This window comes from Gymnogyps californianus, chromosome Z (assembly GCF_018139145.2).
Source record: "Gymnogyps californianus isolate 813 chromosome Z, ASM1813914v2, whole genome shotgun sequence".
Classification (NCBI taxonomy): Eukaryota; Metazoa; Chordata; class Aves; order Accipitriformes; family Cathartidae; genus Gymnogyps; species Gymnogyps californianus.
The window spans coordinates 8,244,887-8,253,233 of record NC_059500.1 but is presented as its reverse complement, the minus strand read 5'-3'; the positions used below and the strand labels follow the sequence as shown (position 1 = coordinate 8,253,233).

The window sequence follows — 8,347 nt, the reverse complement described above, 5'->3', positions numbered from 1 at the left end:
TGCCTCCTGCGTGGTGGGTCTCATAAGGGGTGCAGGGACTAAAGACCCCGCTATCTCTAAAACCAACAGAACTGGAAAAGGTTACTGGAAAAAGTGCTAAGGAAAAGGTAACTGACTTGGACTTCACTGTTGAAATCTCTGGTGCAGTGACCTCTGTGCTGACTCTTCTCACTGGCAGCCTGACATAACCAGCGAGGTGACTCCAGAGGGACCTCTCTGTCTGAGGGCTTCAGAGCCCAGCCCCAGCTGGGCTAAACAAGATAAACAAGGATCAGGACCAGTTTTTTACACCATAGTAAACAGTATTTCTCAAGTAAATCCATTCTGCTTTACATCTGGGCTCTTTTGTATAATTACTGTGGCATGAAGAGTGTCGTCTTTTACATGATCCAGCTAGGAGAGCTGATCTCTCCTAGAGAAGAGGTCAGAGCTAGGAGAAACTTGGTCTTATGCAGCATCAGGTGTCTTTTCTGCCATTTTTTGTGTCCCAGAGCAGGGGGTGCTGAAGTGCATTTTCAGCCAGTTCTGAGGCCATCTGGTCCCAGAGAGCAGAAAAAAGAAGCTGATATATACAGATATTTTGTCCCACACAATCTATCATGCTCCTCTTCTCTCCAGGAAAAGTGAATAAATTAGTCCTAATGTTTTTCTTTAGCCGGACACATTAAAACGGGCTTTGACACATTGTACCTGTTTATTACACTACAGTTTCCGAGACAGAATGGTTAAACTAAGAAGAATATAATGGAAAGTTATCACTCCTCTCCAGCAGCCCTGGATTTTCACTTGCAACATTACAACAAGAACCAGCCCTTTCTTGCATCCTAAAATAAGTGACAATTGCACATTATTTTTCATAATAATCTGCTGTTTAGAACACCCGCAGTGTGAGCTGGCTCTAGGTATGGACAACTCAGAGTGGCAGCACAATTCATCTGCAATTACTATTTAAAACGATCATAAATCAGTTAGGTGCACAGCCAAACTACCTAAATTTTCCTTCTGCTTCCTTAGTAGAGTTTAATGTAATTAGCAATCATACGCAGGATTATTTTGTTTTCTTGGGTTTTGTGAGCTTCTAGTACCATTCAAGCCAATTTTTAACAGGCTCTCATTTAGTAAGTGTATGGAAAACGCTGTTATCGCAGCAACTCAGAAAAAGTCCAAGGTTTTCCAGTGTTAGGGTTTGTGGGGTTTTTTTTAAACACACGTTTTTTTAGTAATGTTTTCTCTCTATTTTATCTCCAAACCCCCAATAAACTCTCCATCAAATCTTCACTGAAATTGGAACATCGCAGGAAAATAAGTAGAGATCGTTTTTTTCCTGAGATAGAAGGCAGCTTAAACAAAATGAAGGGTTTTGTAAGATCATTTCTTTGTCCTTTATTTACTTCATTTTATTTCATAGCCACTATCTGCTTCTATTTCAGACAGCCAAGACTGAATGTTGTGTGGACATTACCTACTGTTGTGAAAGACAGTAAGAGGTTTACTGTTCACCTAAGTAAAACATGGAGACGAGGCAGAACGACCTTCAGCAGGTCTGTGTCAGGCCCCAAAGGATGCTAATTGGCCTCGATTGCCCTGACAAGCCTCAGCTGGGACCCCTGTAGGTGTCCCCTGACCCCCCTTCTCATCCATCAGCACAAAAGCTGTGTTCAAGGCCAGTGCTTGGTGGATTTGTGCTGCAGGTGTGCTTGTTTTCAGCCCTGCTCTTTTTCTCGTGTGTGGGCTCTGGACACATGGTGTAGCGTTATTTCCAGTTCTGTCCCTAGCCATGTTGTCTGCTGCTCCTGGGGGGGCCTGGTTCAGCCCTGTGCCTCCAAGCACAGTGATGTAAGTTGGTTTGGGGGGTTGTTTTGTTTGTGTGTTTTGGGGGTAGGAGGGCTCAGTTCTGTGCACCTTCATAGTGATGTGTTTAACCTTGGTCTTGGTATGTTAGTTGGTCTTCACAGAAGAAAGTGTTATGGGATAGAGAAAGTGAATCATGTGGAAGACCGAATAAGCTAAATGTTTGGATGGGAAGTGTAATTGTAGGAGTTGTGAGAGCCTATGACTCTTTAAAAACAGGAAAGATGGGATCCAAAGTTTGTTTATAACCTGCGAGCATGAAGGGGAAAATCTTAAAGGCTGACTTAAAAGAGAAGTTCCAATGCTGTTGGAGGCATACAGTGTGATAGGTGTCCTGTAACAGATCTCTTGCATTGCTATTGTCCATGAATCTATGGGTGTCATGCAGCTAAGGTTCAGGATGGGGAAAATACCAGGACCTGCTGATCTAGCAGTGCCCTATAAACCTGAGGTTACGTATGCCTTAAGGTCACACCGTTCTCATCCTCGCAACATGGCAACAGTGCTGCCACTAGCCAGGTGGTTTTCTGTATCCCCAATAACTCTCTCCAAACTTTGATCAGAAAAAAAATGTGCCTAATGCTGAGAACATAGAAGTAGTTATTACAGTTAGATTTTGCACACAAGAGTTCAAGGGCTGACTGAAGGCTTTTCTAGTAAAGGTGATAGCATTCAGTGATGTATTAGTTGAACTATTCAAGTGAAACTAAGGGAGGAAAAATCAAATGCAGCCTACTTTTACTACAGTCTGTAAAACCAGGCTCCTTATGTCGCTTTCAAGTCTTATGAAAGAAGCCATCAACCTCAAATCATCATGTCTTTTACTAATTGGACTTTATGCTATCATGTATCTGAAAAGCCCAATCATCATAGCTGTTTCTGTGAGCATCTGCTCCTAAAATTTAGTGTTTCTCAAGTACTGTAAGTTAGCTAAGCAGACACATTCTGTTACTTGGTTTTGGTTCAGAACAATAATCAGTATAAGAAAAGGGAGAGCTGTTCCTAAACTCTCCTCCAAACAATGGAGGTGTTGAAAGCAACGAAGCTTGCTCAGGGTGCAAACCCTGATCCTACCCATCTACCCAAAATTTGGTAGTTCTTTGTCTGCTATTCATGACAACGTCTATTTTTCATGGCAATAAACTTGTTTTATGCTAGCCTCTAAACAAAACAGTAACGGATCATGAGCTAACACTATTATTGATTTTTTTGAAAGACTCACAAAAATTTCATAATCTAATCCTCTCAGCATTGCTTGATACCAAGGTAGAAAAATTACAGGAGGCAATCCATAGGTGACAAGATTTTAGTTGCGGGTCCAGTGGCCTAATGCCTTTGCAATGCCTAGCACAGAGTCTGTCTGTGAATGGGAGCTCAATCTCTCTGTCAATAAAATTAGATAAAGATATGGAAGTACTTGGGTCTTATGAGTTCCAGGAAAGGAAATAGCCTAAAGTAACATTCCCAAAGGAATGAAATTGTTGTTACCAAACCTCCTAAGGTTTTTGGTTTTTTTTTTTCTCCCATTTAAGAATTTGAGTGGGAGTTGTAGGCCATGAGGTGTGATAACTGGTTAGATAAGATGTCCATCTGTGAAGTCCAGTTAAAATGGCAGTTAAAATTTGAGGAAACATTCTGTCTCTTCCATTCATCCATGGTGATTCATGGTAGCACAATAGCACTTTGAGAGTGAAGACTATACAGGCAGGTAGAGAAGAAGTTTTCTGGACCTCATGTAGTTATTACCTAAACAGCAGAAGGCTAAGATTGGCTGTTGGGGAGGGGAAGAATGGTTTACAGAGTAGAAATTCTGCATCATGAAACTTTTCGACTTTTGAATTTTGGTTGAGTTCTGAATAATAGCCCTTACCTTCCCTTGTTTTGAAATTCACTGTGAATGAGGAAAAAAAACCCCACAGGATTGCTCTTTTTTTTTGTTGAAGTGTGGCAGTTTAAAAATTAATGATGAATCAAGATGAAAGATGTAGGAGTACTTTGTCCACAAAGTGTTAAGATGAGGCATTTTGGGGACCACTGAAACTCTCTTCGAAGTCTGCCCTTCAAAAAGACTGAGTAAGAAAGCCAACACATATTTTGCTTTGAGTAGATTGGCTTTTTCCAGCAAATGGTCCTAATGAGATGTTTTCTGGGCTGTCCTAGGAATGAGTACCACTGGGGGACCATCCTGGCCTCTAGATGAGAAGCAAAAAGTGGAACCTCTGAGGAACGCTAGCTGCCATAGTCATCTCTGATGTCCTGTAGCAGAAAATTCAAATTGGTTTACAGTGGTACAAAGCCTGACTTTAATTTCTGTAAAGGTCTGGGGAGGGAGAACGACCTTTTTAAAAAATCTCCCTGTGATTGAACTCTTCAAAGGATAATAGCCAGGAAACTGTAGAACAGGCTCTTCAAAAAGTCCCAATTTAGAAATGCTCACTTTTCTCGCTTAAATGGCTGTGCAGAGCTGTAGAAAATTGAGCTCATATTGAAGCCAATGTGAAAGAACTTCGAAGATGTTTCCAGCGTTTCACCGGACTAAGAAACACTTTTTTGTTGCTGTTATGAGTGTATAATGAAGCAGGTTGTGGGAAGGGGAATTAATGAATCAAGGTTTCCTATGCATCTGTGTCCTGTGATTTAGGGAATTTGACAAGAGATGAGCTGCAAGTTTTCCTGTGAGGGAGCACTAATGAAGCTTTTCTCCTTTGCCTGACCTTCTGGTTTGACAACATTTTAGGGAGCTGAATCTGTGTGAGAGCTCTATCATTTAATCACACTTGACTCGGCAAGTTTCCAACTCATTAGGAAGAATAGGTACAAACACAGGTACGTGACTGCCTGTAAGAGACTCCATGGTGCTACCGAACGGCCCGGGCTCCTCACTCTTGTGCAGGTTGGGTACTGCGCAAGCCTTAGGAATTTGCGTTGACATTAACATGTTGATGTTAAACTTCTCTGAGGGAAGATGGAATAGCAGCAAGAGGTTCACTGTCCGTTCTTTGTATGACAAGCTGTACAAATAAATAAATAAAATTTCCTTGTTCTAAGAGCCTAGTCTTGTCTGACGCACCCAGCTCTGGGAGGCTAATCAGGATTTCACCCCTCCGTGATCCCTCTGCCCTGCTCCTCCCCACATCTCTGCTGCAGCTTTCTCTGGGTCTTCATGTCCAAGCATCAGGCAGCAAACCCCACACAGGAGCTGCAGGTGAAGCTATGTCCTGCTTGGTGGTTCAGGCCCACTGATGGGCAAAAAACCCCAAAGCCCTGCAGTGCCACCAACAACAGTTTCCAGAGGCAGTACTCTCTATCTTCTAAATGAATGTGAACACACATTTTGTGTCAATTCTTCCGCCTGGCACGTGCGTAGGACACACAGAAGTTTCTGTGTACGCTTCTACAAGGACTTGCAGACATTGCAGCCTCTGTCTGGTTAAGTTGTGGGGGTGAGGTTTTTTTGGCTTGAGCAGGGACTATGTTTTACAGGAAGTCATAAATAATTTTTAGGGTGCCTCAGTCCTCTGTTTTGATACTGTCATACATGAGCATTGTGCTGTGCTGTACTCGCAGCAATAGAAATAAGCAAACAGTGGAGTTACACAGCTGCTTTATCTCCAATTGTTGTGAATCCTTCTCATCTGTTCTTTCCTCAGATGAAATAAATATCTTATTTAAAGGCAGCCAGACAGAAACAAAAGGTCTCTGATCAATATAATACAGCTGATTTTTTTTCCCTGCTTTTAGCTCTTTTCTCTAATGAAAATGTCCTTTTTGCATAGCAGTGGCTGTCAAATAATGTTGCTGATGAGCATTTGAACAGGGAACGGTTTGCCAGAGTGACCCAAATGGAAAGTCAAGTGCCAGCTCTGGGGTTATGGGTTAAGGTTAATGGCTCTAGAGTTCCATTTCTGTGACATTAGAAACCCTAAATGTTAGGCAAGAAAGATATTGTGAAAGAATTATACACCCGAGATTTTTTTAAGAGTCTGATTTGAAGACTGTTGAGTAAATGAGATTGTTCCTGTTTTATGGCCAAACTGTGCCACAGGAGATTTGACACAGAGGAGAGGGCAATTCTGGCCTTTTGCTGCTTGTGCATCCCTGTCCCCTTTCCATGCTAGCAGGTCCCTGCCAGTACAGTCTATGTCACAAGTTTGTCCACGGGCATGTCTTCAACTTGTTTGTTGTTGGGATGGGGTTTTTTGTTTGTTTGGGTTTTTTTCTTTTTGTTTTTCCTGGTGTTGCAAAAAGGATTTTCAACAAGGGCCAGGGTAGACATAGATCTCTGTAAAAAAGCTCTGAGATTTCTGGAAGCTGCTGCAGAGCATCGGGAGGACCACGATGGAGCTGTTGCCTGTGGGGGTGGGAAGCGGTATTTCCAATAGACCAAAAAAAGGTCAAGGGGAAAAACAAAATGGAAACATATAATTCAGACATAACTTACAAACAGTCATGCACAGAGGAGTAAAAAGTAACTGTAGGAAAATGTCCATAAACATATCCACCCCACAGGTGTGGAGCTTACCTTGGTCTGTCCAGTGGCTAGATGTTATATCACAGTACTTCTCTCTCATGTGAAGTCCTGTTGTACTTAGTCCTTGCTGTTTCAAAGGTAATGATACTTTTTCATGAATCTGCTTTATGTGCAAAAAAAGGTTTTTAAGAATTTTTGTTTTATTTGCTGCCTCAGAGCTTCTCAGTTAGGTCCAGCAACCTGAAGCAAAACAAATGAGAGTCTTTAGTTTTCTGTGCCTTGATTTCTGTCTTTTTTTTTGTCTTTTTTTTTTTCCCCTCACCTAGGTGGGATGGTACCACTGAAAGCCAAGAATTTTTAGGGATGGCATTGTGGCAAATTTATCTTCAGTTTTAAGGTAATTAAATACCTTGTGAGTGGAAGAGCATAAACCATTTTAGGTAGATAGTAGCTATTGGTCGTAGCTCTAGGGCCATGAAGAGCAAAAAAATAAATGTGTGTTTATTGTTTTAAAAAAAAAGTTATGATCTCCACTGTAAAAAGTACTCTGTCAAGCTCCTTAATTTAATTAAAACAAGTTACCCATTGCAGTAAATACAGCTATGATGACGGGAGTAAGTAACTGAAGTATCTTAACAGTAAATGTATACTGTTCATGTCTATAAAAATTGTTTTTAATTAATTGACAATCAGAGCAGGATTGAGTTATTTCTATTATTTTTTTATCCTGTTTGTTACTCAGGACAGACATAAGAGCTGCCAGCTACTATGCTCTTCCAGGATGATTGGGCAAAATACCCCTGAAAAGGATAGGCAAATCAGCTTGTGAATTTAGTATCTCTCCACTGTCAGTCTCATTCAGTCAGTGTTCAAGGTAGTTTAAAAAAAAAAAAAAAAAAAGCACAGCATCTCAGTGTGAGAACCCTTTGGATTACCTCTTGCAATCTAACAGAAAGTGAATTGCTCCAGGAAGATAAATGCTGGCCTATTAAGCCAAGATTAATTTGACTGTGATTTTTTTAAAGATGTTGAAAAGGCTCCCAAGCACATGGTAAAAATACTTGGAGAAACTGTCAGCTTTGATCACACTGGCTGTAAGTACCCCTATTGTAAAACCCCCCTCTCTCTGTACTCAAGGAGATCTTCCTCTCCTTTCATCTGTACTACCTTCCCCCACCCACCGCCTTTTCAGGCAAAGGAAAGTTTTGACTGATGGAGGGTCATCAATTTAGGTCTCGGCAGAATTAAAATGTCCCTTTCATAAAGCACTAAAGTATATTAGTGTTTTGCTAGTTCTGTTAGTAATTTCAGAGTGATTTCCCAGAAAATTTGTTCTCTTCACACGCTGGAGTCTTCCTTGTATGAAGAACCATGTATAAAGGAAACAGCTATAAGAATAGCAAAGGGTTTTTCTTTGTAACAAAGGAAATATGTTTGAGACTTTTTATTCCCTCCTCTTCAAGAGCCAAATTTTGGCAGTAGTAAAAGCCACGCTCATAGAGGACAGCACAAAACTCTGAACAATTTATTTTAATTTCTGTTTTCTATGTTCAAAATAATTTCTTTATTGGTTTAAAACATGGACAATATGATGATAATATATATTTGCTTTACTCATCTGTGAGGTTAAAAGAATGCAGAGGAAGAACAGAAAGCTGATGTAACTTGACAACGAGACCAGGAGGAAGAAGGAGGCACAGTGAGGCATGAGGCATATATATAGTAATTAATGACAAGAGTTTATATGGTTTCTGAAGACGTTGATATGTTTGTTCTGATGAAGAATTTAAAAGCATCTTCATTAACTAATGGGATCTTTCTCCAAGCAGGCTGACCTCGGTTTTCAGTCTGTAACAACACTCCATTCCTGCATACGGTGTTTTTGAGCATCGTTCACACCAGTGTAAAATTCAGGAGACCAGCAGTGCCTGCAGAGTTAATATCATCCATTTCTCTCTGTAGGGTTAGAACAGTTGTTTCATTTATGCATGCCTGAATACTAAGCCAGTTTTATGAGCTACCTGA

At 40.8% G+C, this 8,347-nt stretch overlaps 1 long non-coding RNA gene across 1 annotated transcript; it reads left to right on the top strand.

Moving 5' to 3' along the window:
• The first annotated feature begins 6,656 nt into the window (after positions 1–6,656).
• On the top strand, positions 6,657–8,010 carry LOC127027652 (uncharacterized). Its single transcript, XR_007767821.1, has 3 exons — positions 6,657–6,719; positions 7,348–7,416; positions 7,948–8,010. It is a non-coding gene; the product is annotated as an uncharacterized LOC127027652 (long non-coding RNA).
• The last annotated feature ends 337 nt before the right edge of the window (positions 8,011–8,347 follow it).